Source organism: Myotis nattereri (genome assembly GCF_964212035.1).
Source record: "Myotis nattereri genome assembly, chromosome: 7".
Lineage (NCBI taxonomy): Eukaryota > Metazoa > Chordata > Mammalia > Chiroptera > Vespertilionidae > Myotis > Myotis nattereri.
Genome location: NC_138082.1, coordinates 61183783 through 61205457, shown reverse-complemented (window position 1 = coordinate 61205457; position 21675 = coordinate 61183783). Strand labels below are relative to the sequence as shown.

The 21675-nt window shown below is 42.5% G+C and overlaps 1 protein-coding gene and 1 pseudogene across 2 annotated transcripts in view; one reads left to right on the top strand and one right to left on the bottom strand.

Moving 5' to 3' along the window:
* FMNL2 (formin like 2) overlaps positions 1-21675 on the top strand; it is a 323355-nt gene that overhangs the window by 100176 nt on the left and 201504 nt on the right. The gene's annotated exons all lie outside the window — the stretch shown is intronic.
* LOC308522503 (small ribosomal subunit protein eS6-like) lies at positions 4220-21245 on the bottom strand (annotated as a pseudogene). Its single transcript has 2 exons — positions 20474-21245; positions 4220-4378 (listed from the first exon to the last, which is right to left on the bottom strand). The product of its transcript is annotated as a small ribosomal subunit protein eS6-like (transcript).

Here is a 21675-nt window from a genome sequence, read left to right as displayed (position 1 = left end):
TATAGGATGTGACCAAAAGCCCTGTCCCTACCACCAGAAGACCTCTCTCACTGAAGAGACCTTAAACAGAAAACACCACGCAATATTGCAGTCCCATGCTTGATAAACTCAGACCCTTACCCACATCCTCAAACCATTAAAAATCTGATGTAAAAGTTTGGAATAAACGCTATCTACTAGAATTTCACTGGCCTATTATGAGTCTTGCTCATGGAACAGCTCAGTATAGAGCAGCGGTTCTCAACCTGTGGGTTGCGACCCCTTTGGGAGTCGAACGACCCTTTCACAGGGGTCGCCTAAGACCATCGGAAAACACATATCTAATTACATATTGTTTTTGTGATTAATCACTATGCTTTAATTATGTTCAATCTGTAACAATGAAATTGGGGGTCACCACAACATGAGGAACTGTATTGAAGAGTCGCGGCATTAGGGAGATTGAGAACCACTGCTGTAGAGGTTCTTGGAAGGTAGGTGAGTTGCCAAATTTCTTTCTTTCCTTTTTTTTTTTTTTTTTTTTTTTTTTGGTGTTTGTGTGTGTGTCATACTATACCTGAGGCTTTGGAGTCCCATGAATCTAGCTAGCATAGATGGGAAAGAGAGGGGTGAAAGCACTCCCTTCCTTTGCCACCTTTGCCCAGAAGTGATGGGCATTACTTCCCCCTGGTGTTTCTGGGAGTGAGAAATAGTCCCAGTATCCCACATGGATGCAGAAGGCCTGGGGAATGCAGCCCCGGGTGGAAAACAACTTCCCCGTGGCAAGCTGACAGGGTGCAGGGCAAGTGGAAGTATTGGTGGACAGACAGTCCTCTCTGCCCACAACATTCATATATTCTGAGAATCTGGATTGGACAATATTTGGACATCGTGGGGCGAGGTATTAGGCTTGTCGCTATGTGTCTGACGTGGAGCCAGGATATAAACTTTTTGGGGTGTAATTTACTACTTCCACGCCTGCTTTCATAGGTTAATGTAAGACTAAATGAAAGAGAATGAGCGTATACTGACAAGGGAAATCCTAGCTGCAAAATGGTGGGTTAATGGCAGTGAGTCCTCAGTGCAGTGAGAAAGATGCTCTAGCCCAGCAAAAATGAAACCATTATGAAACCATTCCTGACTTGCAGCAGATTGCTGGATTGATTTGATGCTGCTTTAAAAACACACACACAACCCTGACTGGTTTGGCTCAGTGGATAGAGCGTCAGCCTGCGGACCGAAGGGTCCCAGGTTCGATTCCGGTCAAGGGCATGTACCTTGGTTGCGGGCATATCCCCAGTGGGGTGTGTGTAGGAGGCAGCTGATTGATGTTTCTCTCTCATCGATGTTTCTAGCTCTCTATCTCTCTCCCTTCCTCTCTGTAAAAAACCAATAAGATATATTTAATAAAACCCCACACACAATAAATAGTATTTAAAAAATACATCCACGTTTTATCTATATAAACACCAACTAGCCAAACCCCAGCAATTCCATTTCTTTAGAACAAGTAAATCTTGATTGTGCCTTTTTATAGTCTTGTCACTTTGTCTGAAACTGACTGTATTTGTAACCCCAGTGACAGAACAGCCAGGATACCATGGTCTATTAGTAAAAACCCCAAACTCAAACAACAGAAACAAAAAGTGACACAGGAAGCCCCTCTTGGTCATTCATTGTCACAGCTACAAGAATTATATAGTTGGTCCTTGGATATCATTGCCTTTTGGCTGTTTCTTGGATTTATCTATGAAAGGAGGCCAATTTGAGACTCTTTACTCAGTTCTGTATCACTCACATCTTTTGTGAAAGACATGTTGGAATGGGTGGGGGAGGGGAAAGCTGGAGCCTTCATAAAATGTATACTTGAAACAAAAGGGATGTTTGCCTTAAATTTGGCTCAGATGAAAGAGACTTACATGGAAACCTTGGAACCAGTTTCCAGTGAAATTTGCCCTGAAGTCTGTCTTCTCTCCTCAGTGCCAAAATGAGAAGGCAAAATGCCTGCGTGCTAGCGTTTGACACGTTAAAAAGGGGAAGATTTGTTTAGAAAGTGGGAAGCATGCTCAAATGAGACCAACACAGGTACTAGGGGAAATAAGAAGTCGGGCTAACACTGTGTTTAAATTGAGAGGAAATAGGGAGTGGTGTCATGTATTGTTGACTCATCCTTCTTCTGGGACAGTCATTCAGAAATCAGAAGCAATTGGCCTGCTTCCCCCTCGTATCTAGGAGTGAAAGGGTCACAGACTCCATGTGCCCAGGGGCCATGTGGTTTACCTAAGTGGGTGATGGATGCAGGTTTGAATTAGAGTGGCAGATGCAGGGAGGGAGCCTCTGGAGGAAGGGAGAAGGAAATAGATACTGCAGGTTAATGCAGACACATGGGACCAGTGTTGGCAGAGCTTCAGAGAGCCGCTTGTCCGTGGCTTCTACCTTTGTGGCAGGAGAAGTCATATTGGTTTCTGGGCAGGGGATGGATGGGGAGACCTCTCTAGTTCAGCAACATGTTCTTAGTTTTGCAGTCAGAGCCTCAGGGGGCTAGTGCCCTTTTGAATCTACAAGGTGATAGTGGTTTTATGGAGAACCTGCTATTTGGCAGCCTTTCATAAACTGGATTTTTATTTACTTTTGAGACATGCCATAATTATCATTTGCCCACATGTATGTTTCTAGTACGTGAGATTAGGAAATAAACAAAGATGGAATTTGGGATTGAAAGCATAACCAATTTAAAGTCTCCTTGATTAGTATAAAGAAAATAAAATAAAAGCATTCATAATTCTTGGCTGGCCAATAAAATAGATGGAATTCGGATTAACTATTCTTTGTGTGTGAGTCACCATAGCTAATTTAAGTGTTCTAGGATTGGCTTTTAGGGGAAAAAAGTTTCTAGGTCTAGAAAAAAAGAAATTATCATGTAACATACGGGATTGACAAAGATCAAATACAATCAGAGAAGCTATGTTGAGTGTGCGTGTCGATTTAAAAACTGCTAGTTGGATGACTGAAAAATCTAACAACTCCATAAAATATAAACCCTGAAAAATAACTCAAGTCAGGGACTGAATGCTATGTTAGGGTTAAGATTTATTTTTCATAAGAGAAGACAAGTCTCGTATGTATGTGTGTGTTAGTCTAGCCAAGATTCATTTTAGTTTACACAGTGGGCATGGTAGTTAAATTAAAAACAAACACCCCACAGCTTTGGGAAAAAGCATTTTTCTTTTCTTTTTTAATTAAATGTATTGGGGTGATATTGGTTAATAAAATTCTATAGGCTTCAGGTGTACAATTCTGTAATACATCATCTGTAGTATTTTGTATTGTATATTTACCACCCCAAGTCAAATAATGTGCCTGTTGCAGTACCTGGCATGTAATAGGGACTCATTCCTTTCTTCAGTGTCTTAGGGGTTAAATCTAGGGTTTCCCAAAATTCACGCAAGAAGTAATTTTGATAGAAAACACAGGTTTATAATTAAAAAATGTAAATTTTTTATTTATTCATAAAGTATCCAGTATAGGGTTATGTATGGAATAGCACATCGGGTAAATGGCCTCCACGGCTTTGCTGGCACATACACAATGCCATGGTCTTCATTGGTCTTCATTGTCCCTGCTCCTGGGCCATAATTGGTGCTTGGTAATGCTTATCAAATTGAAGGGATTGAAATCAAAGGGCAACAGATATTAGAATCTGATTCAATGAACCAAGTAAAATTAGGCTTTTATTTTTTGTTGTTGTTAATGCTCACGCAAAATTCAAATCTTGCGTGAATTTTGGGACACCCTATATATTAGGGCACTGACTCCTGAAGAGGCTACCAGACTGATCCTAGCCAGGGAAAAGAATATAACTTGGACTGGTTTTCTTTGGGGCTGTGTTTTTATTTGGCTTGCTCTTATGTGCCATGACTATAATTCTTGTGCAGCATTTACCTCTTTTCCTAAACTCCATGATTGTTGTAGGCATATGATATTGCAGATGCTTATTGTGGTTTTAATATACATAAATTTTTATCACACCGTTTGTAGAATTGGACAGAGTAGTCAGCATCTCAACCACTAGTAAAAAGCAGGTAATGAACTTGAAATACTTCCAAGTGGATGTCTCTACTGAAAATATCTAAGGAAGAGCCACAGAATGAGGAGTGGGTGCAAAACACCCTTGGATCAGCCTGTCTTCCCAAATGGAAGAGCTGGGGCTTCATTGCATAATAATTTGGCAATTAAGCACCTAACTCAGCTGTGCCGCTGCTTGCTCATTGGAAGACATGGACAAGAGAAAAGTTTCATAAGCGTGGGTGCTGTGATTTTCTGCTTGCAGAAGACTCAGATCGTAGCTTATTTGGCTGTAGAGACTCACATGTCCTTCTGCATCTTGACAAACACATTGCTGATAAGGACAAGGGAAACAGCGTGACTGACTGTGTTTGGGGTCAGGAATTCCTCTTGCCTTAGAATAAAACCAGCCTTTTCTTGGAACATGAAGTTGAAACTGTCTTCACAGGATTTAATTCCCAAGACATCAGTTTCAGAAGCCCTCCTTGATATGTATCTGTAGTTCACAACAGAGCTAACTCTGTGGTTCAAACACAAACAAACAAAAAATAGTTGTTACAGATAGAGGCTCCTGGAGAACAGTGGCTTGTTCAGACTGCAAGTCATTACGGGAGAGTCTGCAGTGGAAGACACAGACAAGCTTTTATTCTTTTCCTTTGAAGGGTTTTCTCTAGTCTTTCCCCTCCCAAATTGGGAGACTACTGTTATAGGAACAATAAAGACACGTAGGGGAAAATTATTATCATCTTGTTTACTTAAATCTGAAATATGGCTACACCTTACCAGCCTGCAAGAGGTGGTTGAAATGTAAGCCCCCACAAACTGGTGGGAATCAAAGAAAAACTGCCTTTAACTTAGTATTTTTCAAAGAGGGAGACATAGAGAAGGCAGGGCCCTCTTTATGACTTCTTGGAAGGTTAGACTTTAAAGACTATATAAATATACAGAACACTAAATGTGATTTCAGGTAATGACATTTTAGTGACCTTCGTTGTAATTTTATTCAATCTACTTATTTTGAAAACAAGGCAAAGTATTCTTGAGTTTTATGATATAGCAAGTGGTTGATATTTACACAAACACATACACATGAACACATTTTAATACTGAGGATCAACAGAGTGATGAGAAGGACTGTAGTGATATATTTCCTAGGAGCAGGTAGTGATATATTTTCTAGGTGATTTGACCCAATTTTAGTAAAAAGCGAGGACTTGAGCAGTAGCGTTAAAGTAGATGTAGAAGTATGTTGGGAAATAAGTAATTGGTGAGAACTTTAAAGGACAGTTGGAAGTGTGTTTAATTCAGAGGATCAGAGGTCTTAGCGTGTAGGATTTTTTAAACAGGAAATGGTGGCTCAGGAGTTTTGTATGTTAAGTCTGTGTTTTGGCCAGTTTTTATCCAGGATAAGTGGGTGAGGAACATGAAATTTTTTTTTATTTTTTTGTTGTTAATCATCACTGGAGGATTGTTTTTTAGAGAGAGAGGAAGGGAGGAAGAGAAGGAAGGAGGGAGAGAGAGAGGAAGAGAGAAAAAGCGAGAAACAATGTAAGAAAGAGACACATTGATTGGTTACCTCCCGCAAGTGTCTTGACCCTGGCTGGTATCGAACCTGCAACCCAGGAATGTGCCCTTGACTGAAAATCAAACCCGAGACCCTTCGGTGCCTGGGCCAACTCTCTAACCACTGAACCACCGGCCAAGGCATGACATTTTGACACCTGAGAAAGGAAAGGAAGAAAGTATCGTTGCCAACCTTGGTATTTGGGGAGAAGCTCCAACCAACTGAGCTACTCAGCCAGGGTGCCATCAGCCCATCTTAAGGACCCCTAGTCAGTTAGTTAACAAGCAACCTAGAACCACAGCCCCCCAAACGCATAAAGATGCCTTTTCCAAATCATCCCGGCTGGTCTCTGAAGCGGACCCCTGACACTTTCTGACAACCCACATGCTGACAGTGGCCTTGGGGAGGGGCCAGCCTTGATGAGCAGACTTTGGCTTTCATTCCAGATTTATTAATTTGTTCTCTAACCTTACAGGAAATTAGACCATGTGTAGTGTATGCAGAGTGTGATTTTATCTTTGCCAAGTTTACGCTTGGCATTATACTGAATGATTTCTGCATCCATTCTGGCTGGCTGGACTGGGCTCAGATTGACTGTCCCTAAAGTCACTTATTTTTTAACCAATAGCCTTTTATTTAAGCAAATGATAAAGTCATTTTTAACACTCAGAAAGGCCAGCTAATAAAAAAAGGTTTCTAGAATAAAAAGGCCACTATCTTGCGGGTGATTGCTCACAAAAAGATCCTTCTGAGAATGCGCGTTGAAGTGTTTACAGACGTGATGTCTGCAGTGCTCTCTGACGTCCCGGGGGAAGGTAGACGAAAAAAGACTGCAAATGATGATTGTAGAAAGTGCATGGAGGTGCAGCATGCTATTCTCTCTACTTTTATGGTTGCTTGGGATTTTACCCAATTACAAGTAAAAAAAGAAGTGCTCTTAGAGCAGTGGTTCTCAACCTGTGGGTCGCGACCCCTTTGGGGGTCGAACGACCCTTTCACAGGGGTTGCCTCAGACCATTGGAAAACACATATATAATCAGTCACATATTGTCTTTGTGATTAATCACTATGCTTTAATTATGTTCAATTTGTAACAATGAAATTGGGGGTCACCACAACATGAGGAACGGTATTAAAGGGTCGCAGCATTAGGAAGGTTGAGAACCACTGTCTTAGAGCAAGCATGTCAAACTCAAAGGCTAACATGGGCCAAGTAAACAAGGTTTAAGTTTATGTGGGCCACAAAAAAACAAAAGTTTCAATTTTCATAGAAACGTAGTTGTATTTTCATAGAGACATGCTAAATACAAAGGGCTGAAAAAAATGAGTAATCATTAACATAAAAGAATAGAACATTTTAATAAAAATTAATATTTTTCCTTGAACATTAATTTAACCAGACACTGAATTACTGCACAAATTAATAAGCATAATGCAAATAAACCTATTTTTCTTGTTCTCTGAAAATGAAATGTTTCCTTTTTTGCTCACCAAACAAGTCAGTCCAAGACTAATGACATGGAAATTGGCTGCTAAAATATTTGCTGCTAGTATCAGTGGAGAGAAATGGTGCGCCTGCGCATAAGGCGCATAAGGGAAATGAATGCAACATGATTATAGTAATCAGTCATTAGCGAACGTTTTAGTTTGTTATCAATAATTATGTATAACAGGATATTGTAAAATTAAGTTACGAAATTTTTATTAAAATGTTTCTTACATACCTTTATCTGGCTGGGCCACAAAAATATTCGTTGCAGGCTGCGAATTTGACATATTTGTCTTAGAGAAACAAAATACAGCATTTTGGGGAAGTACTTCAATCTGAAAATGAAAAGTAGTTGTTGGTTTTGCCCTAGGGAATTCAACTGGACTTAGTCTTAACTTAAAGGATGATCTAAAATAAGTGGAAGATATACATAAGTAGCAGTTGTTGGATTAAATATATTGGGTTGCAGGCCATCATTAACGAAGAATCGCAGATAAGCAGGTGCTCCATATATATGTGTGGGATTTCAGTAGGGGGAAAACACCCTTGTTGATTTTTCTGCACCCCTTTATAGATAGCTATTTTTACAAACAGCCCTATACAACGTGTGCTTACCCTTGGACGGGTGATGTGTCCAAGTTTTTCTTGATTTGAACAGAGTGCAGTTTTTAAAAGTTTAAAAAAAAAAGGGGATGAAGAAGAAAGGTGGTGGTGAATCACATCACAGGAGTGAAGTAGGCAGTTAAGCCCTCATAAATGGCGGAGTTTTGATGTTTCCTGCATAGTGGTGATGTTCACCCTGAAGGAGAAGAGGAGAGTAAAAAGACTCTTTTGATCTTCTAAAGCAGTGGTTCTCAACCTTCTGGCCCTTTAAATACAGTTCCTCATGTTGTGACCCAACCATAAAATTATTTTCGTTGCTACTTCATAACTGTAATGTTGCTACTGTTATGAATCGTAATGTAAATATCTGATATGCAGGATGGTCTTAGGCGACCCCTGTGAAAGGGTCGTTCGACCGCCAAAGGGGTCGTGACCCACAGGTTGAGAACCTCTGTTCTAAAGGCTGTATGAATAAATTCAACTTACGTTTGATTTAGGAAACAGCTAGATGGTAGTGAATGAGTATTTTAAATTTTCTTGATATGATAAGAAGTAAAAAGTGATTTATTAAATGTCAGTGAGTTTCATGCCAATTACAGTGTGTAACCTAGGCCCACTCTTTCCCTTTGACTTATCCAATTTGTCATCAGTCTTTTCCCTCCTGACATGTCCCTTTAATGCATTTCTATCCTCTATCACTTCACCTCCTAGTTCAATTCATATGACCCTCTGCCTCAATTACTGCAATAGATTAATTTGCTGGATGTTCCTTGAGTAGTGCCCTTATGCCTCCCCTTCCCATTAATGATTTTGCTTTTCTTTGACTATTCTGTATTTGGACTACAACAGTTAGCCTTCATTTGTTCTCTATATGCATTGCTTTTGTTTGCATGTTACTCAGAAAGTAGGCGTGTATATAACCATGGGATATTTCTTAAAGTTCCAAACACTGCTGGCAGTCAGTTGAATATATTTGTGAAATGTAACAAGGCCCTCCGTCTCTATTTAGTTTTAGTACTTACCTGTAATACAGTAGAGAATGCATTTCCTAAAGGTGGCATCTTCATCAGGGTTAAGACTTTGCCCCCAAGCCTGTAGGTAATGGTTGTAGATATGTTCCAGACCCTTTCTCCTACACCCATTGCATTCATTAAAACATGCCTCGCTGCATCTATAAGTTTGTTGCTTAAAAAGAAAATCTTGGCAGCATACATTTCTTTGCACCTAGCATTTGGGGCTTAAACAAAAAAGTACCAAAAAGGCTGCTCTTTACTTGACTGTCTCAACAGTCCTTGGTGTTTAAATATTTATCTGCTTGGTTTTAAAGTTTTGGATTATAGGATTGGTTTATCTTCCCCTTTTATGGAGCCTCTTCTAAGGGTGTGTGTAAAGCATTAGTCAAGCAGGTGTTTGTACCTGCGTGGGCCTCTGGGGTGTGTGTGTGTGTGTGTGTGTGTGTGTGTGTGAAAAGACCTGGTACCTTTGATTCATGAATGGAGTTTTAGTAATCCTATTTAATAAAGAGGTAATATGCAAATTAACCCTCACTCCATCACGCTGTCACAAGATGGCTGTGCCCACAGTGGAGGCTGGGTTCCCGTAACGAGTGATCAGTAGGGACCTGAGGCTGCATGGCGCTGGGGTAGGGGACCTGAGGCTGTGCCCCCCACCCGGCGGGGCTTGATGGGGGTCCTGAGGCTGCACCCTCCACCCAGCCGGGTCTGGGTCTCACCAGTGGGGGTGGGCCGGCCAGGTCTGGGTCTCGCGCTACTTTGAGGCTCGTGCAAGTGGGTGGGGACTTGACTCTGGGTCCCGCGGCACGTCCCAGACTCTGACTGGAGGAAGATTTCCATATATATTTTACTAATTTTCTTTAATCTCTGACACTTCTATTATAGAGAAAGGGCAGCTGGCAATATTAAAATATTTCCTCTAGCCCTAACTGGTTTGGCTCAGTGGATAGAGCGTCAGCCTGCGGACTCAAGGGTCCCAGGTTTGATTTTGGTCAAGGGCATGTACTTTGGTTGTGGGCACATTTCCAGTAAAATGTGTGCAGGAGGCAGCTGATAGATGTTTCTCTCTCATCAATGTTTCTAACTCTCTATTCCTCTCCCTTCTTCTCTGTAAAAACATCAATAAAATATATTAAAAAAAATATTTCCTTTAATGAATTCCCTTTTAATGTGCACGAATTTTGTGCACTGGGCCACTAGTCTTCATATAAGAGCCATATAGAAGAATCCTCTGTGAACATGAAATGTTAATTGTCAGGACAAAGCTAGACTGTTCTCAGTCAAACCATCAACAGTAAAGAACTTGCTCATAAAACTCTGCTTCTTTGGCTGACCTTGGAAAGACAGGCTATGGGAGTACAATTCTCAGGTTTTTCCTCGTTTCTGGATTTTTTTAGCATGGCATAAAAGGAAACCTTTTACAGCTTGAGAGCACTGAGCCAGGATGCGTTAATCAAAGCATTTGTCAAACACCTATTCATGAGGCTCTGCCATTCTCTTGAGGCCTTGCCCCTTTTTCAATAATGAGTTTAAAAGTAGGTCAGTGACCACTTCAAGGTAAGAACAAATTATGAAAAAAGAAAATCCTTGGGGAGTAGTGCGGCTTTGATAAGATCTATATGCTGCCCCCCAGATAACCGGTTAAATGCACGTGTCTGGATTTCCTGCATCTCTCATGCTCTTGTCCCTGAAAGAGTGTCTGAAATACAGAATTGTTTAGTGCTTTTAAGCCTGGCACTTTGGCTTTGTAAAGAAAAAAACTGAAAGACCCATACCTGACAAAGGCACATTAGAGCCTCTGATGTCACGGGGTGAGATGGCACTCAGTAGGCAAGACCGACGCGGAATTCACAAAGCACAGGCACCAGAGGGGGCTGTCAAATTTTGTAAATGTCATTGTGCCTTTTAGTTGCTAGAAAGGACTAAACGATGCCCATTTTATAGGCACACGTCTTTCCTCTCTCTTTTCTTTTCTTTTTTCTTCCACTGTCTGCTTTCTCTCTCCTGAACAATGGGATTTTTATTTCATGAGGCCCTTAGGTGTGTGACCTTCAAGCTTAATCAAGGTTATATGCAGGGAGCAGACTTTGTCTGGGACCACTTTCTTCCTTTGTTGACTCTACTCATAAGATCCCTTTTTCAGGATTTTCCTGCCATCCAATGCATTTCTGCAAAATTAATTAACAGTGTAAGATTTCTCAACTTTTTTCTTGACCTCTTCTCCTCAAATAATCTGTCGTGTTAAGGCAGGACAGTGGGGCTCCTACCCCTGCAGGGAAGGAGTGGTTAAGGTTTTCACAGTAAATGCCTCTTTCAGACATTTATTTAAAATTACCTCCTGCTAGAGAAGGGAGAACCTTTCATTTAGGTCCATACCATTTGAGCGGGACTTTGGGGTTGAACAGACTAAGTTTTCCTATCCAGGTTTTGTTTTCATTGCTTAGTCTCCCAGTGCAAACAGATGTATGTATAAGAGGTGTGGCTTTTTACAATAAAGACAGTTGTTAAAAATCCGAAGGCTTTTAAAATGAAATCTGCTTATAGAAGAAGTTTCTCTGATATGGTGTTAAAGCTATTTGCTGAAACATTAACCTGGTCAGATGTTTGACAGACCACATAAAATTCTTACATATTCCTAGAGTGGTCTAGCGAATTACCACCACCTTTTATCCAATTCCATTCTAAACCAGATTGCATTCTGAAACAGATTGCAAGGATGAGCCATATCCTATTCCAGCTCTACCCATTGCCACTTCTGGGCTTTTCCTCCACTCTGAAGGCCTCCATAGCTATGGCTCTCAGTTTTCTTATAGAAATAATCTAATTCTTGAAAAGTACCCAATGGGGCCCTGACCGGTTTGGCTCAGTGGATAGAGCATCAGCCTGCGGACTCAACGGTTGCGGGTTCGATTCCAGTCAAGGGCATGTACCTTGGTTGCAGGCACATCCCCAGTGCGGGGTATGCAGGAGGCAGCTGATGGATGTTTCTCATCGATGTTTCTAATTCTCTATCCCTCTCCCTTCCTGTCTGTAAAAAAATCAATAAAATATATTTTTTTAAAAAAAGTACCCAATGGGGAGTTATAATCACTGAGTCCTCTGGGAATAAAAACTGATTTTAACATTTGCATTAACAAAATAATTAGACACATAGACTATGAAAAATGATATACATTTCATGTATTTTTCTTTGCTTTACATTAATAAGAAAGCGACAAGATGTAAGAAAAGCTGAAAGAATTTAGAGACTATAAGTTTTTACTTTTGAATAATGGATAATTTAAGTTATTTTACTTTTTGATATTCTACAGTGAGAATTGATGTAGCAGTACCTTAAAGTACTAGGTTAGTAATATATTTTGATGTTATATTTAAGGATAAACATAAACAATCTTTTCTGCTTTTAACTAGATTAGTTATTCAAAAACCTATTCACCTAATACTTTTCCATGAAAAAAAAAAAGTTTGTCAGTATCCATTATCCATAATACCCCAAGCACACACATACATACCAGCCGTGTCTGTATAGTTAGTGGCCAGAAAGCAGTCATCTTCAGCTCTGCACACCCCCTCTTCTCTCTCCCTCCCTCTGAGTAAGTCAGCCCTGTCTCCTTTGTTGCCTAACTTCTGTCTCAGACTCGTCTGCCGAATTTCACTGTCCCTTGCGCAAGCTCCCACAAACTCTCACAGCCAGCCTCTCTGCAGCCTCTTACCTCTCTACTCCATCCTTTAAAAACATTGACTGTTGTCCTCTCAAAAGCAGGACAAGATCATGAGACTTGGTCCCTGCTCTCCGTGTCCATTGCCTGTGATGGTTTTCCAAGGTGGTGGGGTCACTGGGTCCCCAGGTCTCCTCCGCCCACCCCGGCCTCAGCCTCAGTTGGAACAGCACCACTTTGTTCTGCCTTTGGAACTTGGAGTAAGATTTTGTTGAACAAAATGTTCCAGCACCTAAAAATGAAAAGTTTGAAAACCCTGGGATCAGGTAACTGTTAAAATGCGACATCTTCCCCTAGATTCGGTTGGTGGCGCTAACTTTGAACTTTTGGCATTTTTTTAAAAGACTTTTTATATTGGTAATGTAAAAACATTCAAACCTGTAAAGAATTTTTGTGAGTTTTTTTGGAGCCAAACTGTTGACAATTGCTGGGAAGCAAAATCTCAACAGATTGGGCTAGTGCTCCAGAGAATGGTGGTTTTTTTCATCTATTTTTATACATTGCAATCAAAAGGGGATGTAGGTGGGTTACATGAAATCTATTGGTGATAGATGAGCCAGGCAGGAGAAAGCAAAGGGGTTGGGGAACCTCTGAGATTGGATAAAATGGTAGACACTTATGTGGGTGCAGGATAGTTAACAGTCAGCAATTAACATGATAACAATAACAATGAAGGGATTTATGGTCTCCTGTCCTGGCGCCCAGGGCATTTGGTTGTGGCCTAAGGGGTCTGGGAAAAAAGGGAAGATGTAAGTTACCCAGACATTTCCAGGGTATGTTTTCATAGATGCAAAAAGACAGATAGGCTCATTAAGGTAAAGGTTGACCTTGTCAGGGAAGGTACCGGCCTAGGAGGTGACTATCCACCATAACTGCTTTTAGTTAAAGTTTAATTTTACCATCCTTTGTGGTTACTTCAGGTCTCTGAGTTTGCAAGACTGCCATGCAGGCCTTCCCTGAGCTAGTCAGGTCAGCATGTGGCCCCTTTCGTCCACAATATTGTTCCAGAATACATTGGATATGTGTTTATGTTCAAATCTCTCACAGCCCTTCAGTTCCTGGCTCTTGTTTATTGAGTGCTTCTTGTTCTAGGGCGTTTCTGCATATTAGTTTATTTAATCTCTACCTAATTGATGTAGGTGCTATTATTTAGCACCATTTGATGGGTGAGGAGACTAAGGCACAGAAGTTAACTATCTTGCCCAAAGTTTATGTAGTTAGCAAGCGGCGAGCCAGGATTCTGACCTCAGCCAACTTGTTCCAAAGTCTCTACTTTAAAACACTAAACTTGCAGAACAAACTCAATGCATTAATATAATTAGGTGGCTTTTAAAGACTTGTCTGGCAGAAGGAAGACCTCAGACACTTAAAAAAAAAAAGTCTGTATTTTATTTTTATTTATTTGTTGTTAATCCTTACCTGAGGATATTTTTCCACTGATTTTCAGAGAGAGCGGAAGAGAGAGGGAAAGACAGAGAGAAGCATCAATGTGAGAGAAACACATAGATTGGTTGTCACTTGCATGTGCCCCAACCAGGGCCTGGGCTGGGGAGGAGCCTGCAATCCAGGCATGTGCCCTTGACTGGAATGGAGCCCGGGACCCTTTGGTCTACAGGCTGACGTTCTATCCACTGAGCCAAACTGGCGAGGGCCAGACAACTTCTTTCTAACAGGCTAAACTTTCAATTTGGGGCTGAATGTGCCCTCACATTCTTGTGAAGCCCAGGCTTGTGTGGGGCCAGTTGGGAGAAGAGGGAGCAGGAGGGACTGGACCACAAAGTCCAGGAAAGAAGGGCAGCAGGCCATCTCCTCCAAAACCCAAAATATCTCTGGCCAGTGGCTTCCCCAACCTGGATCTGAGGTTTCTGCAGCCATTCATTCATTCACACATTTAATTTCTGAAGTCAAGACAGAGCCCACAGTCACCATGACCCAATTGTATGGCTGCCCCGTCCCCTTCACTGTTCACGTCTCGATGAATATGTTTATCGGTTTGGTCACTTGGGGTGTTAGAATCTCCTTTCCTCTCCACAACCTGAGGGACAGTTGGGGTACTTGTAGGTCAGATTCTGAAGAAAAAATCTCTGACTCGGTATCAGATTTTCAGGACTGTGAGTCATTTAACTCAGAAGCGACACCAGAAATGCCGGGCAGGAGGCAGGCTCTAGGCCCAGTGTCCCGCCTCCTGCCCTTGGTAGCATTTAGAACAAAGCTTGCCTGTGTCTCTCCTCACACATAAGTTTGGCCCTGCAGAGTTACCATTGGGAGGACTACGCAGGGCTGCCACCTTATTTCTGTGGGCAGAAACCACTGCGCAGTGGGTTGATGGGGCAAACACTTCTTTACAACGACAAATAAATGTGGGTTGGTAGGAATTCGCACACACACAGAAAGAAAGTTTTAAAAAACACTTTTGTAATGGGACAAATGCGACTGCTCAGATCTTTCCCGCATGGGCCTGCAGAATGTTCTCTCTCTCTCTCTCTCTCTCTCTCTCTCTCTCTCTCTCTCTCTCACTCACACACACACACACACACACACACACACACGCACACACAGTTAAGTATGTGGGGGAAATGACTGAGCAACGATTTTAGCTGCAGAGGCAGGTCTGCGCGGGTGCAGGGCGTTCTTTGCAAACTTTTGTCCAGGCCCAAAGGAGAGGGAGGGGTGTTGTGCCAGGTGAGATGCAATTAGTGGCTAATCTCAGCCATGGACACAGCAGGGTTTGGTTCTCAGCTTCTCTGTCCAAATGTAAACCAGAGTTTAGACTCAGTGTGGTGCAGGATTAGAAAGAAAATACGGCGGAGTGAAAGGTCAGGAGTGGATTCTGGGGCCTGACTGGCCCTGCGTGATTATGAACAGATCCCTTAATTAGGAGCGGGCTGCTAAGCAGTACCCTCATATATGTATGTTCAAAGGGAGCTTTTTGCTTTGCACGTGAAATGTGGATTATTGGGCCTGATTGAGTGCTTATGAATTAATACTTGGTGGGGAGAGATGTGTGGAATCCTCAGCCGGGGTGTTAGGGGAGGGGCCCCGGTCCAGTTTGTGGATTGGCAGGATGCTTGCTTTTGTTCTTTTCCTCCCCTGCTGCCCAGCCTTCTGGCTGTTTCACTGCTTATTAGCCTCTTTGTTAGAGGAAGAAACAAACGAAAGGAGTTAAGATTCAACTTCTGGTTTTGCTCTGGCTTAGCAGCTGCCCTTGGAGGTTGGCTGGATGAGTTTGGAGTGCAGCAGGTTAAAGATCTGAACTATCTGTTTGGGTTGTGGATTCGTTTGACTGATCTGCTCCTCCATCCCTTGCTGGGGAGCCCTGATGAGCAGAAAGTGAAAAGGGGGATTCTTTGTAACAGAAAGACCAGGCCTTGGAGCCTAATTGGGAAATATGCATGTCCCAAATGTGCTCTCATGTAGCCAAGGCCGAGGTTTCCAACACGTGAAAAATGAGGACGATGCAATGCGAAATACTTCAGAAAGCTTCCATAGCCCAGATACTGTATGGCAGGAAATGAAAGTTAATATTAGGGTCGGATTTTTTTCTTTGCAGTTGAGAAAAGGATATGCAATAAACTGATAAAGAAAGCTAGTTTTCATTATTTTCCTAATCTTTCTGGTCTTGTATTAAATTTAAGCCCGTAGGTTATCACTAGTTCTTGGAAACACCTCCGTAAAAATCCTCACACATCAAGGTGAAGATATCTCTTTGGGTGGGTGTAATGTTTCACTTGAAAAAGAACTGTTGAAATCCTGCGGCAACACAGGCAACAAATAGAGTGCGAAAGGCACAGAAACAGCTTGTCTTTGGCCTAAGGTGTGTTCTGAGCCCATGTCAGGGTATAAACTTGGTCTTATTCCGGCCGGCCACCATCCATACATATTTGTTCATTGATGACTTGCTGCGAAAGAATGTGAGCATTAAGGCGATCCCAGGCGCTCTTCATTGAGCTCTGGCTCTGTCTTCAAGGGCCATTGAATGATTGGAACTTTAATCAACACGCCTGAAAAAGGGACCTAGGGTGGCTGTTAATGCCATTGAGTAATCAGAGAAAGAGGGGGCAGTGACCCTGGGGGAGGCCCACATGCTGAGCAGAAGCTTGTATCGTTGCTGCCTGGGGCAGGAAAGCCCTATCCAGGTAGCTGCCTCTGAAGTAGAGATGTCATTGAGAGGATCCCCAGCCTCTGTGGGAAGTCCGAAGACAGGGAGAAGCTGCTGCACCTGGGAGGCCTGGTAGTATCTAAAGTCCACCTCAAAGGCTTTCTCTTCAGGCAGGATCCCTGGAGCCAAAGGCGACTGTCCTTGTGTATGGACAGCCCGAAGGGAGGTCAGCAAGGGAGGGCAGGGGAAACCCAGCACCAGAAGGCAGACAGAACAGAAAAGAATGAAGCAGCCGGGAAAGTGCACTTAAAAGGGGTGGGGGTGGAGGGTGGCTACTTAAAAGGCAAGAGAAACAAGGCCTCTGGGAGAGAAAGCAAATAAATAAGGAAATGGAATGAAATCAGATGAAGTCCTTTTAAGGAAAGGGATGGTGTTAACAAAACAAATAAATCCTAGAGAATGAGGGCAAGCTGGTGAAGAGGCCGGAGGAACCTGCCAGCACGCATGCAGGAGAGAGGGACGCTTCTGTTTGAAATGAGGCTGATGTTCTGAAGAAGGCGCTGGGCCGGGGCGTCGTTGAGATGGGGCTACTAAGGTTTGTAGTTCCTGTCATGTTTCCCTTCACTGGATGATGCCCAGAGTGGCTTGATGAATGCATTTGAATGTGCAGGCAACACATTTGATAAATGCAGAAGGGAAGGTTTGGAGATGAGGGACATCTTAGAGCCAGACCTTTTGTCCTTCGTTAAGTTCCCTTTAGATCTTTGTTTTTTCGACACACTCCTATTTTAATCAAGTTTTCCTACCAACTATCCTGTGAATAGTTAGAGAAGGACTTCGTTCATCTCCTTTCCTAGAATCATAGATTTGATAAATAAGGTTTGAAGAAGTTAAATAAATGAGTGCCTCGAACTCGTAATTTACCTTGTCAGTGAGTCAGAAGTAAGAAGAGTACCAGGATGTTGTATTTAATACTCTGTCTATAAACTGGGTTCTGGAGAATGGGATGTCAAGACTCATTTATACTATGCCCTTCAGTTTACTCCTGTTACAAAGCATTTATATTTAGAAAGAAGTGTATTTTGAAAGCATTTGCTGGTAGGGAATACTATTGGATGGTAGTTTCATTATGAAACTATTTTTGAGTGACACTGTGTACTTGCTCCCATATTTGGCTATTGATAATGGCTAGTTTTTAGTGCCTAAAGAAGGGAAGTGGATGTTAATTGTAGCCTGGTAAATATCTGGAAATAAATTATCAGAGTTGTGGGCAAGAAGTGAAGGTGTCAGAGTCGGCAGCTTTGAGAAATTAAGACTAGCTTGGTCATTTGTTTATTAAGCATCTACTATAGGCACAGCACTGTATTAGGATCCAGCAAAATAAAGGTGAATACAGCACAGTTCTTCATGGAGCTCATGATGGAATGGGGTAACAAACATAAACAGATAGCTTTTAGGTGACTTAATTGTAGTAATTATCTAAATCTTTAGAGAATTTTTATAATAACTTATTTGAATCAAACAAAGGATAGGCCTGGAAGCAGGATATCAACAGACTGAGAAAAATGCTTCAGAGAAATGACAGTTTGCAACTTCTTTTTTGCATTTGGAATTAAGGAGGTAACTAAGGAAGAGAACATGAAGGTAGGAGAGAGCAAGGATTACAGGATAGCTAACACCCTCTCTTGAGGGTGGTTACGCTTTAGAAGGAGGGCTCTGAAAAGAGGCATTTCAAAGATGTGTTAACCTAGATGTACAGAAACAAGGTGCAGAACTTGCTTAAGGCAAAGAGAAGCCTTTTACTAAGAAGTTTCATGCCTGGGGCGTGGCTATCCTCCATGACCTGTTCACTTAGGAATTCATGATCAGATCACCCTGTGAGGTTACTGTTAGTAGAACCCTTTCTCATCCTCAGGATATGGGTTTTCTCCAAGACTTCCCATTGTTCCTGGAGATAAGTGATGCTGGGGGAGAAATCTGCGAAGCTGATGTGGGATGGAGGCACACCAGCCAGACTGCTGCCTCACTGCCCTCTCCACACCTGTGAAGTTAAATCTCTAAGGCAGGTGATACATGTTTGTTCATTTATTAATGAGCCGGGGTTTGTATTCAACTCAAAAGATATATCTATAATTCTTCGTGGTGTTTGGGAGGTATGACTGAAAGGATGGTTATAAAGCAGAGAAAGCTTTGGTAAGAAAAAAGGGTCAAAAGATGTATTAGGTTTCTGTTGCTACTGTAACTAACTGCCACAAACTTAGTGGCTTAAAACACAAATTTATTATCTTCTGGTTCTGTATGTGGATGAAAATGGGATCCTACGGAACGTAACCTCACAAGGTGATCTGGTCGTAAATTCCTAACTGGGCAGGTCACTCGAATAGTCATGCCCCAGGTCTACAACTTCTTTAGTGAAAGGTTTTAAACCAGCCCTGTTCATTGTTCTTGTGCATCTAGTTTAACACCCCTTTGAAATACTAGAAGTCATACCCCTCCAGCGGGGGTGTTAATCCTCAGAGAGCACATCCTTTTGTTAATTATCCTGTAATCCAGTCCCTGCCTTGGTTTCTCCCACCTCCATGTAATCTTCCTTACAGTATCTCCTTAATTTCAAATGCATAAAAGAAGCTGTAAAACTGTTAGTCTCCAGGAGCATTTGAGATCTTCCTCCACATGTCATCCGTGTGGTTCAAGCGGACACTTTATGAAAACTGTCTACAGGGTCAGACGCTCTTACGCCACGTAGGTCAGAAGTCTGACGTGAATCTCACGGGGCTACTAGCATCAAGGTGTCCTTCCTGCTGGAGGCCCTCGGAGAGAGATTGTTTCCTTGCCATTTCAGGTTGCCCACAGTTCTTGTCTCATGGCCCTGTTCCTCCATATTCACAGTAAGGAATATCATTTCTCTGGTTCTCTGTCCACAGCCTTGAAAAGTTCTCCCCCTTGGAGGACTCATATACTTTGTCGGGGCCCATCCAGACAAGCCAGGATAATGTCCCCGTCTCAGAGTCCTTAAGTTTAATCCCATCTGTGACATCTGTTTTGCCACCCAAGGTAACATATTCACGGGTTCTGGGGAGTAGGATGTAGACATCCTTGTCTGCCAGAAAAGGAGGGCTCTGTTCTTTCTGCTCTGTCTGTGGTTCTCTGACCCCGGTGTGTGGGCTTCCAGGTTAATTTTCTCTCACTGTTTTGTACCGTTGCCGTAATTGCTAGACAGCTGTGTTGGACACGTTCTTCCTTGACTCAGAAATATTCCCTGCCCAGGCCCTCAGGTCAGTCCACAGGAGGGTCCCCAGTCATCCCTTCTTATCCTGGTCTTGAACTAGAACTTTGTGTTCTGGTTGGATGTGTTTACTTGCCATTGCCCTCTGCCCCCTGTTCTGTCCTGCACATTCCTGACTGGATGCCTTTGCCTGGGTTGTTCCTGCCAAACCAGAACACCCTCTTCCCTGACTCTGCCCATCCTTCCTGTGAGATCTTGACTTCACATTTAGTTTATCATAATTGTCTACTATGGTTATTTAACTTTTAGGTGACGTAGTGGATATTTCTGTCTAGACTAGTCACCCTAAGGCGCTTGTTAAATGGCAGAGTCCTGGGATTCACCCTCAGAGAGATTCGTTGAATGGTCTTGGATGGGACCAGGAGTTAGGCTCTTTAACAGACTCTGTGGATGCTGCTGATACAAGCGCCTCACAGGCAGCATGTGCTGGAAGCTCCTTGGTGGGGAATGAGTGATCCACCCTTTCATAGTGAGAAACATTATGCTGTCCTTGTACGTGAAGACTTGTATTTTTGCTAAGTGAATACCAGTTTTCTGCAGATGAGTTTTCATCTAGAGAGGAAGTGGCTTGTGGGAAGTGTGTTAAGGGCACCACACCGTGCACCGCCTTTTTGTTTTGTTTTTGATGTTTGTTCTCCTTTATTTGTTATTCTTACAAAATCTCGTTTTTGACTGGACTCAGATGTAGAGGTAGAAGCTCTCAGAGAGGACAGTCTCTGATGGTCTCTCAGCCATCTGTTCCTGGTGTTTTTCTTTGGCTTCCTTCATTCCCTTGGCCCAAAGTTTAGCATATTCTGCGGCCTCTTCCTTATTTTTCTCAGTATGTTGTTTCTTCAGAGCAATGTGCCAGCATTTGTATTGCAGGGCACGTGGAATCTTGGGTGCTTTCATCCTAGGTTTCTTACCTCCTTTGTTTAGAGGCTTTCTCGCAACATATGGGCGGACATCATCTTCTTCAGAGAGATTGAAAAGTTCTTCTGGCTCTTTGGGCCCCAGGCGAAGAGGCACAGTGGTATCTGTGAGACCAGGAATATCTTCTCTCCTTTTTCATTACAATGACCAAGCTGAGAACGCTGAGATTGGCATTCACTATGCCACTCTGAACAGACTTGTGTTTTCTCTCCAGTTCCCCGTGGTCTGTAATAGGAGTGCCTTTCACTCGGCATGCGTCCAGACCCCTTGCTTCATGGGGAAGCCTTGTTTTTCCTTCCCACTACTGATTCGAACCACATAACCTTTCCATTCTTCATTCCGAGCGTCAGCGGCATCCTCTGTGGCCATGCACGTCTCATAAAAGGTACAGAGTTTGTATTCATCGTCCACTTCTATGAGTTTCTGGCAGCCAGTGGCAGGGAAAGAAATGTTCAGCTCAGACCCTCCTCTACCCAGAACCAGGGTTTTGGAGAGCTCCGACGGCAGCAACACCATGTTCTGGGGCTTGATTCACATCCCCCAAACTAACCCAACACCCGCCATCTCTTCCTACCTTCATCCTATGCACCACCTTTTTGGAGTCAACTGTTGACTTGTAAAAATTCAAAGATGGACAAAGAGCTGGTCTCTGCAGTCAGTGGAAGTGGCTGAGACAAATGGTACAGTTGAGATTTGGAAATAGCCTGTTGGGTGGCAAAATTACCATGCCTCTAGATTTACTTTTTTATTTAACTTTTCTGTGTTTCAGGGATCTAATATGAAATATCAAAAGCAGGAATTCTGTTGCGGAAAAGTTTTGAAAAAGGGAAGATGGCTAATTCTTGGGGACGTGCAGAGGGAACCCTATACTTTCAGGGCTCATTTTGATAACTCTTTATTCTTCATGACTAGAATGAAAAGAATACCCAAAAATCTGAATTCCCAC